This window comes from Lissotriton vulgaris, chromosome 11 (assembly GCF_964263255.1).
Source record: "Lissotriton vulgaris chromosome 11, aLisVul1.2, whole genome shotgun sequence".
Classification (NCBI taxonomy): domain Eukaryota; kingdom Metazoa; phylum Chordata; class Amphibia; order Caudata; family Salamandridae; genus Lissotriton; species Lissotriton vulgaris.
In genome coordinates this window covers 860,047,892-860,066,615 of record NC_141699.1, presented here as the reverse complement: position 1 = coordinate 860,066,615, position 18,724 = coordinate 860,047,892, and the positions used below count along the sequence as shown (strand labels likewise).

At 45.1% G+C, this 18,724-nt stretch overlaps 1 protein-coding gene across 3 annotated transcripts in view; it reads left to right on the top strand.

The window, feature by feature from the left end:
* D2HGDH (D-2-hydroxyglutarate dehydrogenase) overlaps positions 1-18,724 on the top strand; it is an 821,087-nt gene that overhangs the window by 595,225 nt on the left and 207,138 nt on the right. The gene's annotated exons all lie outside the window — the stretch shown is intronic.

The window sequence follows — 18,724 nt, the reverse complement described above, 5'->3', positions numbered from 1 at the left end:
ATTTTGTCATTTACAATGCCAATAGCTCTAACTTTTCCAAAGGCGAAACCATTGCATTGTAAATGCTTGTTATATATTGTAATGATTTCTGCTCCTCTCATAGATTCTGGTGTCTCCCCACTATCGCAATTACATTTGATAGTAGGTTTAAATAACTTGTCCAAGCTTGGGGCTCTGATTTTTACAAATCTCCAGGAATTTATCTGGGCCTGGCACCTTGGTAGATTTTTAAAATTCAGTGGCTCTAGCTGTGTCTTCAGGACTAAAGACAACAGGGGCGACAACTTCTATGCCATCTATAGAGAGTGTCTCTGCGACGGATACCTGATAACTGTTCAGCATCTGTTCGTTAGGATCTTTTACAACGTAGAGGTCAGTAAAGGGCAACACCCATTTTTCTGGTGGAATGTGGTAGTGGTACGTTTTGACTCTTTCTGGACTGGATTGGGCTACTATTTGCCAGAAGATCCGGTTATCATTTGTTTTACCAGCAGCTAGCATGTCTTGCCACATTTTTCTGTCCCAGTTCCCTTTTGCTAAGGTCAATGAAGCCTTATTGGCATGCCTGGCTGCAGCAATTAAAGTCCTATCGCCCTCTAAGACGGCTAGTCTCAACAAACTATTAGCCTGATCAAACCACTTTATTTCTTCGCCCCAATCTGGTTTTGTATGGACACATCTTTGTTAAAAATCTTTTGCCTCTTTTTGAACTGGCTGGGACACTTAGGATAGGAATGTCTACTTCGCTTAATCCTACATATTCCAATAAAAAGGCAACAAACAACCCATATATCTGAGAGGAAAATGTTTGGTTTGACAAAACATTAGGCCATGTGATATAGCGACGCTTGTTAGCTAAGATTTGTTCTGGTACTATTGTATGGCAAGGATTTTGTTTCCATTTGAAAAGTTTCCCAGTTAATGTTAACTTCAGGCAATGGTGGTCACTGTCAGAGGGCGGATCCTCTTCCATATCGGCCAAAAGTGGCCATAGACTCACATCTATAAGGATGTAGTTGATGACGCTAGTGTAAGTTCCTCTTTTAAAAGTAGGTGCTCTATCATAGTCAGAAATAGTACTTCTGTTGCAAGCCCTTATTCCTCTACCAACTGGTAGGGAGGCAAATTTAAGTGCAGAGGTAGAGATTTTTTTCTTGGTTTCCCTGTCAACGATGGAATACCCCAATTTTCATCTTCCTTGCCGATAATCTCGATTATATATATTATGGTCGTATGACCTAAATAAAATCTTTGATGATAATGTATGGGGAGGGTTCATAGGAAATATTAAAATCTCCTGATACTGTTATTTCTGTATTCAATTGTAGGGAATCTAGAACCTCTTCCAAAAGGGATAGAGTGGATAATTTGTTGCTTGCTGTTGTCGTTCTTTCATAAATATTTATAAGGGCCAAGCAAAGTCCTGTAGAAAGACACAAAGTAATCCCCATCAAATCAGGACAATCTGTCTGCAATAGAGTATGTGAGCTACAACCATCATTCCTAGTTAAAATCATAAGACCCCAATTGCCCTCCCCAAAGCGCACGGCTGGTTTTGCTTCCACGCTAAAAGTGGTAAACACATCTATAAACACTGTCTCAATAGCCCATGTTTCTTGGAATATACATACATCATGCTCCTCTATGTAGGACACCCATAATCTTTACCTAGGTTTACTACCCATTTCGCGCTCAGTTCTTCAAAGTCACCATTATACTTCCCAAGAAGTGTTTTATAAAGTTTTGTAATTACCCTTTTCCCATTCCCAGGAGAGAATACCTTCTATATAAGACTGTGTTTGTGAAGGGGATCTGTGATGTCCGTTCGTATAGTTGTAGTAGTTTTCCCTTAATGCTTCCATAAATTCAGAAGTGAGTTGTCAGTATATCTTAAATTTTCACCAGATGTTGATATTTAAGAGTGTTTCCATTATCTATAAATCATGCAGCTATTTAAGGCCCGCTTCCCTCCATGCCTGCAAGTATTACCTTTCTGGCAGCATCACTTTGGCTGGCAAGTGCTTTATTAGGTGCGTATGTCAGTGGGTCTTTGATTTTTATAAAACATCTAAGCCAACAGTTTCTGGCAGTCCGTAACAGTTGGTTTAACTTTCTGATGTTGAGCTGTTTTCAGAGAAATATGTTCAATATTCCTGGCCTTGGTATATATTTAGAGACAGAGACAGGGTTTGAGAAACAGAGATTGAGTACCCTCTCTGCCAAAGTCTTAATCCGCCCGCCCAGTTGAATACACTGACATGTTTGTGCCATCAGAATACGATTTACTCAGGCTGTATAAACCTTTTGCTGGTGACTCCTATTCTGTCGCGTCATGAGAGGGAGCGCATAACACCGTGGACAGCATTGTGGTTTTTTTCCTGACCCTCACTGCCACATGAAACCTGGCAGTGAAGGACAGGAAAAATACATTATTGAACGAACACACACACACCCACTAACACCACCACCTCCTCCTCCTCTACCACCTCCTCCTCCTCCACCACCTCCTCCTCTACCACCACCACCTCCTCCCCCTGCTCCTCCTCCTGGACAATTAGTTGTTTATTTTACAAAAACAAGCTTTTGGAGAAGTTTGACAGTGCCCGTCATGTTTGATGGTGCCACCTGTCAAACATTTTTATTTCCAACATTGATTGGAACCGCCATGACAGTTATTCCTATCAATGTATAGAGATGTCCATAGGGCTTGTGAACATCTCTCAATTTGCAGGGCGCAGTAAAAGCAGAACTTAAAGCCTTTACTCCATATGAAAAAGCCTAAATTAGGCCCATAGTCCACCTCAGGTGAAGGTACTTCAGCAAGCTACCTAGTCAGCCACTTTAACTGTGGCGCTATATAGCAGAGTTTATGTTCCGGTAGGCCCAGTCCCTCTTCATTTGTTGGGAGTCTAAGCTTGCAAAAGGCAACTCTGTCTGTCAGCATTGCACACCAGTGAAGAGAAAATGCTCCCTAGGTTTCAAAACATCTCACCTGCATTCTTATGGGGCTGTTCTCAAAATGTCTCAGTTACACCTTGTGGCAGCCAGCTAGAAGCTCTGCAAGATGCAAACAACTCCATTCATCACATGATGATGCCAACTAGCCTTGCCACGGATGACACTGGGTATGTCATGAATAATTAGCATCCCCAGTTATCTAGCTTAGTCTAGTCTGCCTTCCATGTCATTGCCGGGTTTGAGATGGTAAGACTAACTCTTCCTACCATGCTTCCAATGAGAAAGTGTCAACTTTTTCTAATGAGTGCATAAACATGAGAGTGTAATGAAACTATCCGACTCTCATTATGGAGAGGGATAGATTTTTATGGATCTCTAAGGTATAACAGAAGGTCATCTGCATTCATTGACACTGTTGATGTGAGGTCTAATTTCAGTGCACCAGTCTGGAAGACATTTTTGCAGTCTACTCATCATTGTTCCCATTATGATGTTGTGAGAGGGGATGTCCCTAACGGGTGTCCCTTTTCAGTACCAAGCTACCAGACACTACACCTTGAGTCCAGACACTGGGTTTGTGCTCTGCATAATGTAGGTGGGTCCAGCCCATTGAAGAAAATCTGAAATTCATACTCTCCAGTGCAGTCATTATGCATTGGCACCCAACTCTAACACTCTGTGTCATGTGGAGCTACTGCATAGTGCCCCTCCTTCAATTACAGCTGGTGCTAGGCATGCCTTCAGATAGATCTATGTCGACAGATATGTGTCTGAGGAGCACCATTTCAAAGAGCAGTCACCGTCGGAAACATGTCACAACTTACTGTGTTTTTTTTACCACATTAGCAAATATTTTACTCATCAGACTTGTAACACCATAACTGACATAAATTCAAACCATCAAACTATAAAAGAAAAAATATTGATAATCACTGGACATTGTTAAATCGCTTGAAATTATTCTCTAATCGAAATATTGGTGGTCTCTTGAGGAGTTGATAGTGTTCTTGGGAATTTTCAAGGTTCCCCAATGAGTTCAGGGTGGTATTTAATGTGGCAGAAAGTCAATTAATTTTTGGTGCATTAGCTTTGATCGCCCAGACCCCTAATCCCAGAATAATAAACATAGACATTACTAATGAAGATTTCCTTCCTTTCAGTTAGATACTCAACGTTTGTGACAAAGATCACTTTCTTGAGGCTTAGGGTGGCTTTCCTCACCATCCAAGCTTCTCTTATAACTTGTTGTAATCACCACAAATTTGCTTTTCGTCTCTGATGTAAGACGATGCACATACAAGTGTTCTCATTTTAAATTGGAGTTTCTGACAGAGACGTCTGACCGCAGATTCCTCACCTTGTGAATTTTCCTCCAGCACCAGACTGGATCCAGAAATGTTGGTTGCCGTTTCCTTGTGCGTCGACAGGTAGCATTGTATGGCTCTGCAACAGTTTTGTCCAAACCCAGACTTGACGTCAGCACCCCTATATCTGTGCAACCACTGCATGCTGATGTCAGTTCCTTTCTTTCCGCTCCTGTTCATGCAGATCTGGAGCTCAAATCCTGTCAAACATATTTTCCCAAATTGTTTCTCTAGTCTGTAGATAATGACACCATCGAAGACTATAGGTTTCTGATAGAGACTCTAACTGCAGGTTGCTCTCATTTTTAATATTTCCCCAGGGGTCAGACTTGATCCAGAAACGTTGAAGCAGCATCTCTGCGTGCCACCATGTTGTGCTGTGTGGCTCCCCACTGTCACCGTTCTGCTCTGGAAATGATGCACAAAGCAAATATAGGCACCTGATGTCTGTTCCTTTCTGTGCCATCACACAAGGATTTGGAGCTACCACTTGTCTCTTTTCGAGACCATTTACCTCAAAATTCTAACTCCAGTGTGTAAGAAAAATGTCACCTCCCAAAACGACAGGATTTAAAACTTCCAGGGGCTATCGCAAGCAAATGCCTGTGATGGATCCCCATCAGGTTTGGCTGTGTGCAGGGGTCAACTACAACTCTTAGGTCTGCAGTAACTGCATATCGATGAATCTGAAGGCCATTCGAGACTGCAACTCTATGTTGCCAGTCATCGGAAGACACTGCGTCATGACAGGTCCAGGTCCAAAGATCGGTCTCTGTCCTGGTCCGGATGCTGATCCCAAGGTTGTTCGTCATTCCACTCCAAATCCTAAAGTAAGTCGAAAAATAAAACTAAGGTATCCAAGTGGAAATCTGTCCCCTTTACCCAATTCTCGTTCACCAAAGAAGGTGCGAGGGTTTCATCATGCATCTTGATCTCGTTCCTGAAGTCAATCGACCTGGAAACTAACCACAAAGCTTGTCCCGGCATAACCTGAGTTTCCAGGGCCGTCTGTGATGCCTGGGCAGATCTAGGAGTTCTGCCAGGCGTGCTGCAACTCTATGGTTTCCAAGTGAATCGCCAGATTGCACTGCACCATTGTCCTGCTCCCAACTACCTTGTTTTTTTTTACTGTGCACCCTTCCCCCGAGAACTTGATGGTGCAAGCTGCCATCAGAAAGATGAACCTGAATGCCTTCTCCACTACTCCCCTGGATAGGGAGTCTAGAGGCCTTTGGGATGAGGGTATTTTCTTCCACAAGTTTGGCTTTCCAGGGGGTCGATGACAGTTGCCTTTTGGGCCTATATTCCCCTGCTTTCTTGGACTCTGTAGCTCGTTCTTCTTGGTGTCCATGAAGACCTTTGCTCTGACCGAAGCCATAAAAGATGGCTGTGACGCTGCCAGACTTACTATCTGTTGTGAACAGATACCAGGGATTCCATTGGCACTAGCTCTGCTATCCATTGACATGCCTGAATGAGAAAAACGGGTTTCTCCAGTGATGTTCAGTCGTCTCATATGGACATGCCCTTTGATATGATTCACCTTTTTGGGGACAAAGCAGATTATTCTGAAGCTTTGTAAAGAAAGCAGTGCCACAGCAAGCTCTTTAGGCTTGTCTTCTCTGCCATGCCGCCTGCTTCAGCCTTTTCGATCTTTCCTGAGCTCTGGCAGGGGTACAAAATACAGACGGACACTTCAGCTGGGTTCTCTCTTGTTTATGTGGCCGAGGTTGTGACACACATCAATCTTGCGGTCAGAGGCAGTGTGTCAGCCAGTCTACTGCCCCCTCCCACGTCCCCACCTGTAAAACCCTGTTTGAGGCATATGAGCTGTAGATCACATGCTTTAGCATAGATCGCCATCTGGTGTTGGGTTCCGGATGTTTGCACTTTGTTTTTATTTGAAGAAGTCTTCGCAGTCACAAGGTAGGTGACTCCTCCTTTTGGTGATAGTGCGCATGGGCATCGACTCCATTCCCAGATTGTTTTTTTCTGCCATCGGGTTCGGATGTGTATTGCTGCGCTCCAGTTCGGTATTGTTTTCGAACCCCTTCGACGCGCAATCCTCTACCCTCAACAGTATTGTCTACCGATCGCGGTTTCCTATTCAGCGTGCATCGTGTAAATCTGAAAACCTTCGATCGGGAACTTCGAGGTGGACCGTGCCGACCGTGCCAGCAGTCGATGGAACGGACTCCATTCAAGCTATGTCCCGGGTGTCGTGCTAAGTTTCCACGCACAGACTTGCATGAGGTCTGCAACCTCTGCTTATCCCCAGAACACGAAGAAAATAACTATGAATTGATCATTAAAATCGAAGAAGACCATTTGTGATCATCGGGCTCAACGGCACAAGATGCACCGTAGCAGCGGCTCCGTCGTCCCCACCTGTAAAACCCCTTTAGCGTGCCCTTAGTGGATCACCCGGTTGTAGGCACTGTCCAAGCATTTTTTACCGGGTGTACAGGCCATAACATTGGACAGCTAATTGTCCAGAAGGGGTACAACCTACTCTTCTTTCCACCATCCTCAGAAAGACTGACAGAGGCCCACTTTTCTATCTTAGCGCTGGAAGTTCAAGCCCAAAGGGTGTGTGGATGGGGTGCCTGAATCCTAAGTAGGTCATGGTTGTTACTTCTGCTACTTTTTGGTGCCAAAGAAGTATGGATGCCTTTGTCCTATTTTAGACCTACACCTTCTCAATGCCTTCCTCCGGAAGGATAAATTCAAGATGCTCACCCTGGTCCAGGTCTTCTCTATCCTCGACCCTGGAGACTGGAGACTGGATGCTAGTGTTGGAGCTGCAGGATGCTTATTTTCACAACCCTGTCTCGCAGGCCCACATGCGCTATTTGCAGTTCATGGTGGAACAGGAGCGTTTTCAGTTCACTCTGCTTCACTTTGGTCTCACAACGCACATCAGACATTCATGAAAGTGATTCTGTTGGTGGCAGCACATCTTCTGAGGTCAGGGATCCCAATCTTCCCCTACCTCGATGAATGGCTGTTAAAGGCAGACTCACCATAGACAATGATTACCCACCTTTACACTACATCAAACCTCCTGACATCTTTGAGGTTCACTATCAATGTGCCGAAGTCACATTTAACTCCTGTCACATTTAACTCCTTCAAAGATGCTCCCTTTCATCTGAGTCATTCTGAACAAAGTTCGGTTTCATGCATCTTCCCTGTAAAAGAAGAGTCATGTACATTTGGGCTATGATCTTGATCTTTTAGCCTTGGTGCTGGATCTCAGTGAGGTCGACTCTGAGTCTGCTGGCACTATTAGCCTCCTCCATCTTGCTGGTGAAATATGCCAAGTGCCTATGCAGGCTCTACAATGGAATCTGAAGTCTCAGTGGGCCCAACATCAAGGGGCCTCTTCAATCATGGCCAGGTTTCGGAGGAGGCTGCAAAAGACCTGAAGTGGTGGTTGCTAGAACGCAATTGGGTCAGCTGTACACCCCTCTCCCTACCCCACCCAGAACTGACAGTGGTAATAGATGAATTGCTTCGGGGCTAAGATGGCCACCTGGGAGAAGTGGAGATCATAAGACTTTTGTCTCCATTCGTGGCTTGGCTCCACATCAACCTTCTAGAAGTGCAAACCATCCTCTTGGCATTGAAAGCCTTTCTGCTGTCCATCAAGGGAAGGCTGATGTAGGTGCTTGCTGATAACACCACCACCAGCTGGTACTTCAACCAACAAGGTGGGGTGGGGTCCTGGACCCTGCATTAGAAGCTGCTGTGCCTCTGGAAACGCTGGACCTACAGGGAGTCTTCCAGTTGATGAACTGCCTAGTGGGATCTTTGAACACAAGGGCGGGCCTAGTCAGCCATTGACACCTAGTGGATAATGAGTGACAGTTACACCAGGAGGTAATGCAAGGTCTCTACCGCACATGCTCAATCTCCTCTCCTCAACAAGCAATGTCAACAGTTCTGCAGGCTTAAGTTCCCAAGGTGTCTCTCTTTCTTTCTCTCTCACTCTCTCTCTCTCTCTCTCTCTATCTCTCTCTCCCTCGCTCTCTCTCTCTGAGACAAGTTCCACATACAGTGGGTCTCTGGACTCCTCTGTGCGTTCCCGCAGATTTTAAGAAGATCTGGAACAACACAGAAACGTGGCAGGGTCTTACACCCGGCCCTCTGCAATCTGTTTGGAGATTCCGCAGCGACAGCTGAACACTTTTGACTTTTCCCTGGAGGTGGTTGATATCATCTTGGCCATGCGACCCTTGACAAAAACTGTATAGCCCTGTTGTTGGGACACATTTCTGGTTTGGTGTGGCACACAGCAGATATCTTGGCCAAATGATCGGATGTTTACTTGTTTTTGCATTTAGTTTTTATCTTTGGGCACAGTTAAAGGGTGCCTCTCAGCTATTTTGGACTTCTTATGGTTTCCAAACCAGCCCTAATTATTTAAACCACCTGTTGTAATGCTTTTTTGATAGGACTCCAGCATTTGTTTCCTACTTCTCCCTTGATAATGCCACAGTGGGATTTTAACCTTGTCCTCACATATTTGATGTGCACTCTCTTTGAGCCACTGCACAGGTCTTCGTTGCAGCTTTCCACCCTCAAGACAGTGTTCTTTGTTGCCATAACATTGGCCCAGCGGGTGAGCAAGCTCCTAGCTGTTTGTGTCAACTTGCTGTATACACCCTTCTTCACAGACAAACTAGTTCTGGAAACTTGGGCATCCTTCCTTCCAAAAGTAGTGACGCCATTCCATGTCTGTCAAACCATCACTTTGCCGGTGTTCTATGCTCCATCTCACCCTCTAAGTAGTAGGAGAGATTCTATCTACTAGACCCCAAAAGACCTTTCATCAATCGTACCAGAAACACTGAGTGGATGGTCTGCCCTTTTTAGGATTCACTGTAGAAGAAAAGAACAATCTCTTCCCGAAGCTTACTCAGCTTTAGGATCTCATGTGCCAGAAAGCAGCCTAGGAAGCGTTACAGGCTCATTCCACCAGAACCAAGACTGCTACCATCGTGTTGACATGCATAGTTTCTGTCTTGGAGATGTGTCAGGCAGCTACGTGGGGCATCTCTTCATACATTCGCAAAGCACTGTTATCTGGACAGCCAGGTTTGCTCGGTCGTACAAGATTTATTTGTTTGAGCCAATTTGCAGACACTCCTCAGAATAGGTACTCCTTTGGTATCTATTCAAAAGGTCAGAATTCTGCAGTTAGAAGTCTCTGACAGAAGAAATAGGTTATTTACCTTCAGCAATGCTCTGTCTAGTAGACACTCTAACTGCAGGTTCCTTACTAACCCTCCTATCCTCCCCGTTCTGTGAATTGAACTCTTTCCTTTAAAAAGATCCCAAATCTAGGAATCTGCACACTGGTCTGCGCCCAAATTGCTGTTGGGGCTCTATGTCTGGGGGCGTGGACAGTCTCGTAAGTAACTGACGTCAGCGCACAGGAGTGGCACCTAAATTGGTTTCATACATAATTTCTGGCACCACCCCGGACCCTCGCAGTGGCACCTGGCAGCGTACAACGGTACTGCTCTAAAGTTTTCGGCTCCAGTCTGACACCTGGGGAAATGTTCAAAAGGTGAAGAATCTGCTGTTAGAGTCTATACCAGAAAGACTGTTACCGAAGGTAAGTACTAGCCAACAAATATCAGTGATGGACACCCATAATGTATGCCTCTGCTCCAAACTGGACTTGGTGATTTCTTCATGTTGCGCTAACATGAATGAGAAGGCCATATGTGCCTGCGAGTCCAAGCTCACTGTCGCTGATCTTGGTCATTCAAAGTAGCACTCACGATCGAAGTTGAGGGCACAACGATCCCAGTTGAGGGTGCAGACGCACTCCTGCTCACAAAGCTGCTTCTGTGATGAAGGCCTCATGGCTCAAGTAAGTCCAGAAACTCACAGACAAAACATAAGAATCAAAGCATAGGCCTCCTTCATCCCGCCACTCCCACCACTTGGAGTCACAAGTCGCTCCAGGGCCACGGAGTCATTCCCCCACACAGACTCTCTCCTGACACTTGCCCTGCTTCAGCACCTTCACTAATGGATGCTGCAGCAAATAAAGGTAGCCATGGAAGAAAATGTGTGTGCCACTACGGATCCCTCTGGAGCACCTCCAGGACCCATGGACCCAAAGGGGCTCCGAGTTTGGATACCATAGTCGAAACCCTCTTTGATATCAACTCTGCCCCTCGATCCTACACAAAGGTCGACCCCTTCCCTGGTGTCAGCCCTGCAGCTCATGATTCCACCCATAGCACCAGGTTCGATACAGCTCTCAACATCTCAACCGATACCACCGGGTCAAGTATCAACGCGGATGCTGACATCACCAACGTCGATACAGCTGTATACAGCGCTGATAGTGAGCCAGGACCTATATCCCAGAACTTAGCAATAAGTTGAACCAAACACTTATTCTCCACAGTATGACTCTAGCGATACTGACTATGTTAAGGACAACCAGTATGAGCATGGTGGTAATGTATTTAATGATCTTCAAGACGCCAGTGGTCTGGACACGTCGACATACATTGTCCTGTCTTCACCTAATCCTATCTATACTGAGGAGTCCACTTCCTTAGCAACAGTAATTTAGAAAATGGCTGGGATACCCACTCAAGGGTTCAAAACCAACATACAACTAGAAGTCCTCACCCTTCACAGTCCAGCTAGAAGCCTCTGCTCCCCTTTAATGGTGCCCTGATTGATATTCTGCTGGGCACCTGAGCCTAACTAGGATCTTGCTGATCAGTCACTAGACAAGTGGGGAGGAGGAAGATGCCTTCTCCTGGAGAACCAGACTTTCTTCTGTATCAACCCACTCCAGAGAGCTTGATAGTGCAGGCATCTACCAGCCCCCTGAACCCCAGCTCTCTCTCAACCTCCCCACCTAACATGGCAACAAAAGCTTGGAGGCATTTGTAAAACAAATGTTATCTGCCGGCCTCACCCAATACTCTTGACATAACATGCCCTCTGGGCATGGATTGTTGGACGGAGTGGCGGACATCTTGCCAGCTGTCAAGGGGGAACTCCGTCCAAGCTTGCAGAAACTTATTTTGGGGGGGGCAGGATGCTGCGAAATAATCGATTAGATCCGGTCTGGGTAGGGCAGTTGGCACCAAGATGGTACTTTGGCGCCACACATGGATTTGTTCCACGGACTTCTCATCTGCTATCTAGCTGCTCCTTATGGATATGCCTTCAATGGCTCTAGACTGTTTTGAGCGAAGTGGATTTGGCTCTGGAAAGGTGCAAAGAGAGAAAGGGCACTGCCCACTCTCTATGCTTAGCTTCGCCAGTTCAGCAGTTCCTCTAACAGCAGTACCCCTTTTGAGGCTTTGGTAGGGGGTACAAGCAGAGGCAGAGTCAATATGTACTCATGAACAACAGGCATCCCACTATTTTGGAGAACGAAGCCAGGGTTCAGGCTGACGGCATCCAGTCCCTGTGGGGCAATTAGCTACACAAACCTGCTTTAATTTCTCATTGGCGGCACACGATTGGCCGGTACAAGGTTATATCCCTTTCCACCTTCTCAGCTGGAGAAACATCACATCTGATCAGAGGGTGCTCTAGATAATGCAGAATGGATACTCCCTACCCTTTCTGTCATACACTCCCGACATGCTACTTGAATCACAATACCTCCCAGAGGACCACTTGTCCATACTTCCTGAGAACTTCAAGCTCTCTTGGCCGAGCGAGCAATACAGAGGGGGCTAGTATCAGAGATCGGGGCTTGCTGCAGCTCCTGGTACTTTCTATTGCCAAAGTACGGAGGACTCCGCCCCATCTAAGACCTTCGCCCTCTGAACAACTTCTTCCAGAAGACAAGTTGAAAATGCTCACCCTGTACCAAGTTCTAACTGGCCTGGATCAAGGCGACTGAATGAATGATTGAATGAAAGTGTCTTGTAAAGCGATCAGCTGCTCTTAGGAGTGCCGCTGTGCAAGAAGTTTAATAGTACAGAGAGAAGACAATTGTCCCTGAGCAAAAAGCCAAGTTTTAATCGTTTTCCTAAAGGAAGACTCCGAAGATAATGATCGAAGCTCAAACGAGAGCTTATTCCTGCATGAGCAGCTAGAAAACAGATGGAGGGGCCACCCCTTCTAACCTGCCTCACCCTCCGCACCACAGCAGAGGAATCTTATGCAGAGTTTAAAGCTCTTGCAGGAAAGTAATGTTGCAATCTAGCTTCCAGATATTGTAGGCCAGTCAAGAAAACAGTCCTGCGGGCCTGCACCAGAGATTTGTAGTGAATGCGCTTCTTAATGGGCAGCCACTGCAAGGAGCTCAGATAAGGCGAGAACGATGTCCGATAAGAGAATTTGCGATTGAGCAGATCAGCAGCAGTGTGAACAATCTGAAGTCGCCTAATCAAATAATCCAGAAGGCCAAAATATACCACATTAGCATAGTTAAGCCTGAATGTAATTAGTGCATGGACTACCTTTTTCCTGGATGACAGAGATGAAAGCAGACAACATTTCTTTAAAGAGCGAAGCAATCCAAAACAGGCTCCAACCACTGTGGACACCTGCTGTTGGAGCCAGAATTCTATCATGCCAACAGTTAATCCACCAGTCAGCTTGAAACATCCCAAATAAAAGGACCTCTGTCTTGTCCATATTTCACATAAGATGATTCTGAATCAGCCATTTAAAAACAGCAGAAAGGCATAACTTAAGAGAGGCACAGTCCACATCCACCCCCTCCCCAAAGGAGAATTGAAGGGGAGTGTCGTCAGCGTACGAAATCACCTTAGCGCCAAATGATTCACCTAAATAGGTAAGAAGAGCCAAATAAACATTAAAAAGAGTTGGCTCAGGGAGGAGTATCCAGAACATAAGAGGGACCCTGAACCTAAAAAGGATAAGGGGAACAACCCACCAGGGAAGTAATGAATAAGAACAACATGAAAGGGCAGTTCCCAGCAATGAAAAGAACTAAGGAGTTCCAAAAAAATATAAAATGCCAAGTGCCCACAAACAAGCTAGTGATATTTAAATTATTTTATTTTCATTTATATTATTAGAAAAATCTGTCAAAAGTGCATAGTACAAAAAATACATAAATCATTAAATGAGGACTACTAATAATTCATCTAACATGAGCCCAGGAGCAATAGGAATAAAAAACGGCACATACATCCCTCAGTCATACTACCAACAACATACTCACTCTCAAACCATACATAAAGACTCAAACATCTAATGCAATTCCGCTAAACAACCAGACAACAGAAGCGCCGACGCGCGTTTCGGAATAGTGCCACAGTATGGAATTCCTTCATCAGGGCGCAATTCATCACAGTCATTTCAGCAGGGCATAAAATTCCAGGGTATCCAAGTCAATATAGAAGGTTCCTGTTCAAAATTTCTGGGCAGGCAAGAGCATATCAGGCCGAGGAGTCCTCAGTACGTAGTAACAAAGAGTGGACACACAATCTTGAGGTGATCAATCTCGAGTATACAAGGGACGTTCAGATAATTCTGAATAGTCACAGAAGAGTAGTCAAAGGTTTTTATAGTTATTTCAATAATATCGGAGGTGTAGGTACGTATTTTCGGCGATCCACAAAATAGATAAGATTTGCACAGTAGATACTTAAAAACGGGCAGCCGGAGTGTATTCAAATTTCTTAGGTGCCTCACAGCTCTAGGCTACCAATGTCGAAGAGGCCGCCGCAGTCGGGGAAAATAGATAGGAAACATGATCCTCGCCGTCAGAGTCAAAGAGTCTTCACCTCCACACCGCACGGGTATATCAAACGCGCTTACACAGGGGGAGGAGCCCTGAGGCACTTCCACAGATAGGGATTTCAACCTGGAGCGGAAGGGGGCAAGTCCAACGAGATTGTCCTCTGTTCTCAAGAAAAGATTTAAACCATCCTTAGACTGATTAGCCCCCAATCCCACGGAATGCAGGCATTGAAGAAGTAACTTGTACAACCCTGTGTTAGAAGCCACAGAGAGATCTGATAAAAGCACCTTCCCACCCTGGTCCAGAGGCAGTTTGATAAATTCGGACACCTCAAGTAAATCAGTAAAACCCGAACTACAACGCACCATCAACACCACCTTCAAAACAGGCACCTTCCCAGACGACTGGAAGCGCGCAGAAGTCAGACCCCTGCTCAAGAAGCCCACAGCTGACCCCACGGACCTCAAGAACTATCGGCCCATCTCGCTCCTCCCCTTTGCAGCCAAAGTTGCAGAGAAAACAGTCAACAGGAAACTGACACGATTCATTGAAGAGAACGGCATCCTCGACCAATCCCAATCCTGATCCCTTATCAACCACAGCACAGGGACCACCCAACTCGCTGCCACAGACGACATCCGCACCCTCCTGGACCAAGGCCACTCCGCACCCCTCATCCTACTCGACTTATCAGTGGCCTTTGACACCGTCTTCCACCGCACACTAGTCACCAGACTACACGACGCAGGCATACAAGGAACAGCCTTGGACTGGATCCGATCATTACACCAGAAGAAGCCAAAGGATCAGACTCCCACCCTTCCTCTCCGACCCCACCAAAATCACCTGCGGAGTCCCACAGGGTTCATCACTGAGCCCCACCCTCTTCAACATCTACATGGCCCCCCCGCGCAGCCATCGTCCAACAACACGGCCTCAACATCGTATCCTACGCCGACGACACCCAGCTCATCCTCTCCCTCACCAAAGACCCCACCACTGCCAAATTCAACTTCCAGAAAGGAATGCAAGCCGTCGCAGTATGGATAACCAACAGCTGCCTGAAGCTTAGCGCCGAGAAGACAGAAGGACTGGTCCTCGATACCACCCCTTCTGCATGGGACAGCATCTGGTGGCCAACCTCCCTCAGAAGCCCACCTACCTCCTTGGACCAAGCCAAGAACCTCGCCAACGTACTCGACTCATCACTCACCATGAACCAACAGTTCAACGCTGTTACCTCCAGCTGCTTCAACACCCTCCTCATCCTCCGCAAGACCTTCAAGTGTATCCCCCCTGAGTAAAGGAAGACAGTCACCCATGCACTCATCACCAGCAGACTGGACTATGGAAACGCACTCTACTACTGCATCAACAAGTTCCTACTCCGCAAACTCCAGACAATACAGAACACCACCGCCAGACTCATCCTCTACATTCCCCGACATGCACATCAGCCAACACCTACGATGTCTCCACTGGCTCCCTGTGGAGAAAAGAGTCCGTTTCAAAAGCCTCACTCACGCCTACAAATGCCTACACAACAACGGACCCAAATTCCTCAATGACAGAATCAACTTCCATGTACCCAAAAGAAACCTCCGATCTTCCAACCTCACACTGCCCAAAACCCTGCGCATCCACAGACCCAAAGCAGGCAGAAGATCCTTCCCTCACATTGTAGCCAAGACCTGGAACGAGCTACCAGCAGACATCAGATCACCCTCCCCCCCACCACCCACCTGAACACCTTCAGGAAGACCCTCAAGACCTGGCTCTTCGGCTAAACAGATCTGCGGACCCTCCCAGCCTCAGCGCCTTGAGAATAACATACATATTAGAAATAATAATAATATTATACATTATTATTATTTCTAATATGTATGTTATTCTTCTTTTTTTTCCCAATTTTCCTCCCGTATTTATCCTTGAATGTCATGTTCATGTAATGTAATTTGTATTTTGGTTCTGTTCATATATGTTGGGCAACTACCATTTTAAGCATGCATTTATAAGTCCTGATGATGATCCCATACTAAACAGGGATCGAATCGTCGTCAATATACACTTGATGATTTATATAATGCATTGAAAAGATCACAAAAAGTGTATTTTTATCATCGTCTGTTACAAATTTTGAAGTATTTACAGACTGCCCTTTCTTTTGCCTTATATGTATGTCATATGTTTTCACATATGTGATAGCTGGACACAGGCTGTGTCCCCCTTGGTAATTGCTTTACAACTTGGATATATATAACTATTTATGCTATTAAAATCTGTCCGACTGGGCAGCAAAATATAGATTTCAATTTTGGTCTATATTTATTCGGATTGTCCTTTCCTTGCTAATGTTTGGGACCACTGTCTTCTGAAACATTATACTCCCAAAGGTCCCAGACCAATTGCTACTTTTGGGTCCCCTTGTTCCTTGTAACAAACCCTCAGAGATCCTGGCATAGGATCTTGAAAGTGTAGTCTTGTGGTTATGTGGACACCAAAAGAACTTTGAGAACTTTTTCAATACGTTTGCTCCAGATCTTCGAAGGAGTCAACTGCGAAAAGATCCAACCAGCAGTTCCATGGCATCGGATTACATTTCCTCCAAAAAATGAAAGTCCCTTATAGATTAAGATTTAGAAACGTTTTCGAACTTCCCTACTTCCAGGCGTAGCAGGACCAAGCTACTTAGTGTATCCAACTTGTGCTGCATTTCGGTAGTCCTCAAATGCTCCTAGGTCCTAGTCTTTGTTGGCAGTATTTTCAATTAAAACTTCAAAATTCATACCTCCAGTTTCTCCTTATTGGATTTTTGTCGTTTTTGTGTCAGTTTGCTTATTAACATTTTCCAGATTTTTATAAATTGGAGTGAGCTTTTTTTATTGTGTTTTGTTTCAGTCCTTATAACTGTTATCGTACTTCTAAATGCTTTACACAGTTTGTTAAGTTAAGCCTGTGTGCTCTGTAACATAGCTACCAGGGTTTAAGCTCCGGTTAAATTACTGAAACTTTAGACTGGATCTATCAAGTTCGTGACTTTGAAACTTGTGACAGACTCTCATCTACCCTACTTATTATTCTACTTCCTCACACCACTATAGTGGTTTGAACAGGCAGTATGGTATTTAGGCATCAAGTGACACTGGGATGCACAGATAATAAGCACTAAATTGTGGTCCTAGGATCCCTAAAATGAAAGATGCTGTGGATCAGTGGCAGGCCCTCCCGTTGACACTGTAAGGGAGAGTAGCAGTTATTAAAATTATGTTCTTTCCTAAATTACTGTAACTGTTTCCTAATACCAATTCCCTTAAATACATATCTATATTTGTTTAATTAAGAACGATATTTTTCATGTTTATATGAGCTGGTACAAGGACTCTTCCCTATGCCTGGATTTGAGCAGTACTGTTTGTTAGCATATGCAAAGCATGCATTCATTTAGTCCCAAGTGGACATCTGCCCCACATGCTGGGGTCAAGGCTGATATAGCAGACCCCATTCTGCTGAATACTGTAGCGGCCAGGATCCTCCTGAGGCCAAAATAATGAACACAGTAGCATTTACGATGTTGGCTTGGCTTAAAATGACCGCTCTTGTTGGGATAGTTAATACATACTTACCAGAGATTTCCTCAGTTGCATCTTGTTAGGTTAGGTGGTCTCTACCCAAAGTGTAGCTTCATGACTGTGGAAGGAGAGGGGAAATCTCCCCGTTGGATATTTTAATTTAGCATATACATAACGGTACTCCACTTTTCCAGTGAACCACCTACATTCGCAGCAGTGGCCCGCGTGATCATGCCCAACACACAGGGTGGCCTCGCAGGCACATTCCTACCTCTTGAGCAAAATAATAATTGGCAAAAAGACCCAGACAGAAATATAACAGGTAAACGGTAGTTCCGCAGCTCTGTTAAGGATGGGACTAGACGTTTATCCTAGGTGTTAACATGCAGCTACCATAAGGCAGGCTACATGTGCTTGGCGTGGACGGTGGACATGGCAAGATATTGGGAACAGGGAAGTTAAATATTAACTGCATGACAGGAAATACAATGAAATCCTCCCACCTCCTTGCATTGTTGGGATATGTAAAGGGGATGCCTGAGGGAGTCAGAAAGTATGCTGCCGTGGCATTATTACTCGGTAAATAGGGGGGAGCCATGGGCTGGAGTAAAGACTCATTCCCTCAATAAAGGATCGGCAACCATAGCTTATATATTGCAGAGACACATCAGACATACAGCGTCACTCTGTGAAGTACATCGCGACCTAGAGGCATATGGGAACCACTTAGACTGTATCTGACCAGTGATGAGGCAGCTGATAGGCTAACTCGATGAGAATGGAGGTGCCTTAGCAATTAGTACTGACAATAATGAAGTGCAATGCACATCCTGTGCTTCCACGCTGTATATGACGTATGCAATTTGATCTAATTCGCTGGATTAATGTTGATGATTGTTCTGCTGTACCAGAGGCTTTCAAAATGTTATTAATCTCATCTATTTCTTTTGCTTATTTGATGAAATGTCAATATATATTTTTTAAATACCCTGTTCATCTGTTTTCGATTAGGAAAGCTATGGACCACTTACATAGCAATGACAAGAGGTGATATATAGAGATAAAAGAAGTATATTCTAAAATAGCGAGAGCATACTGATATGAAATTGCCTGAAATATTT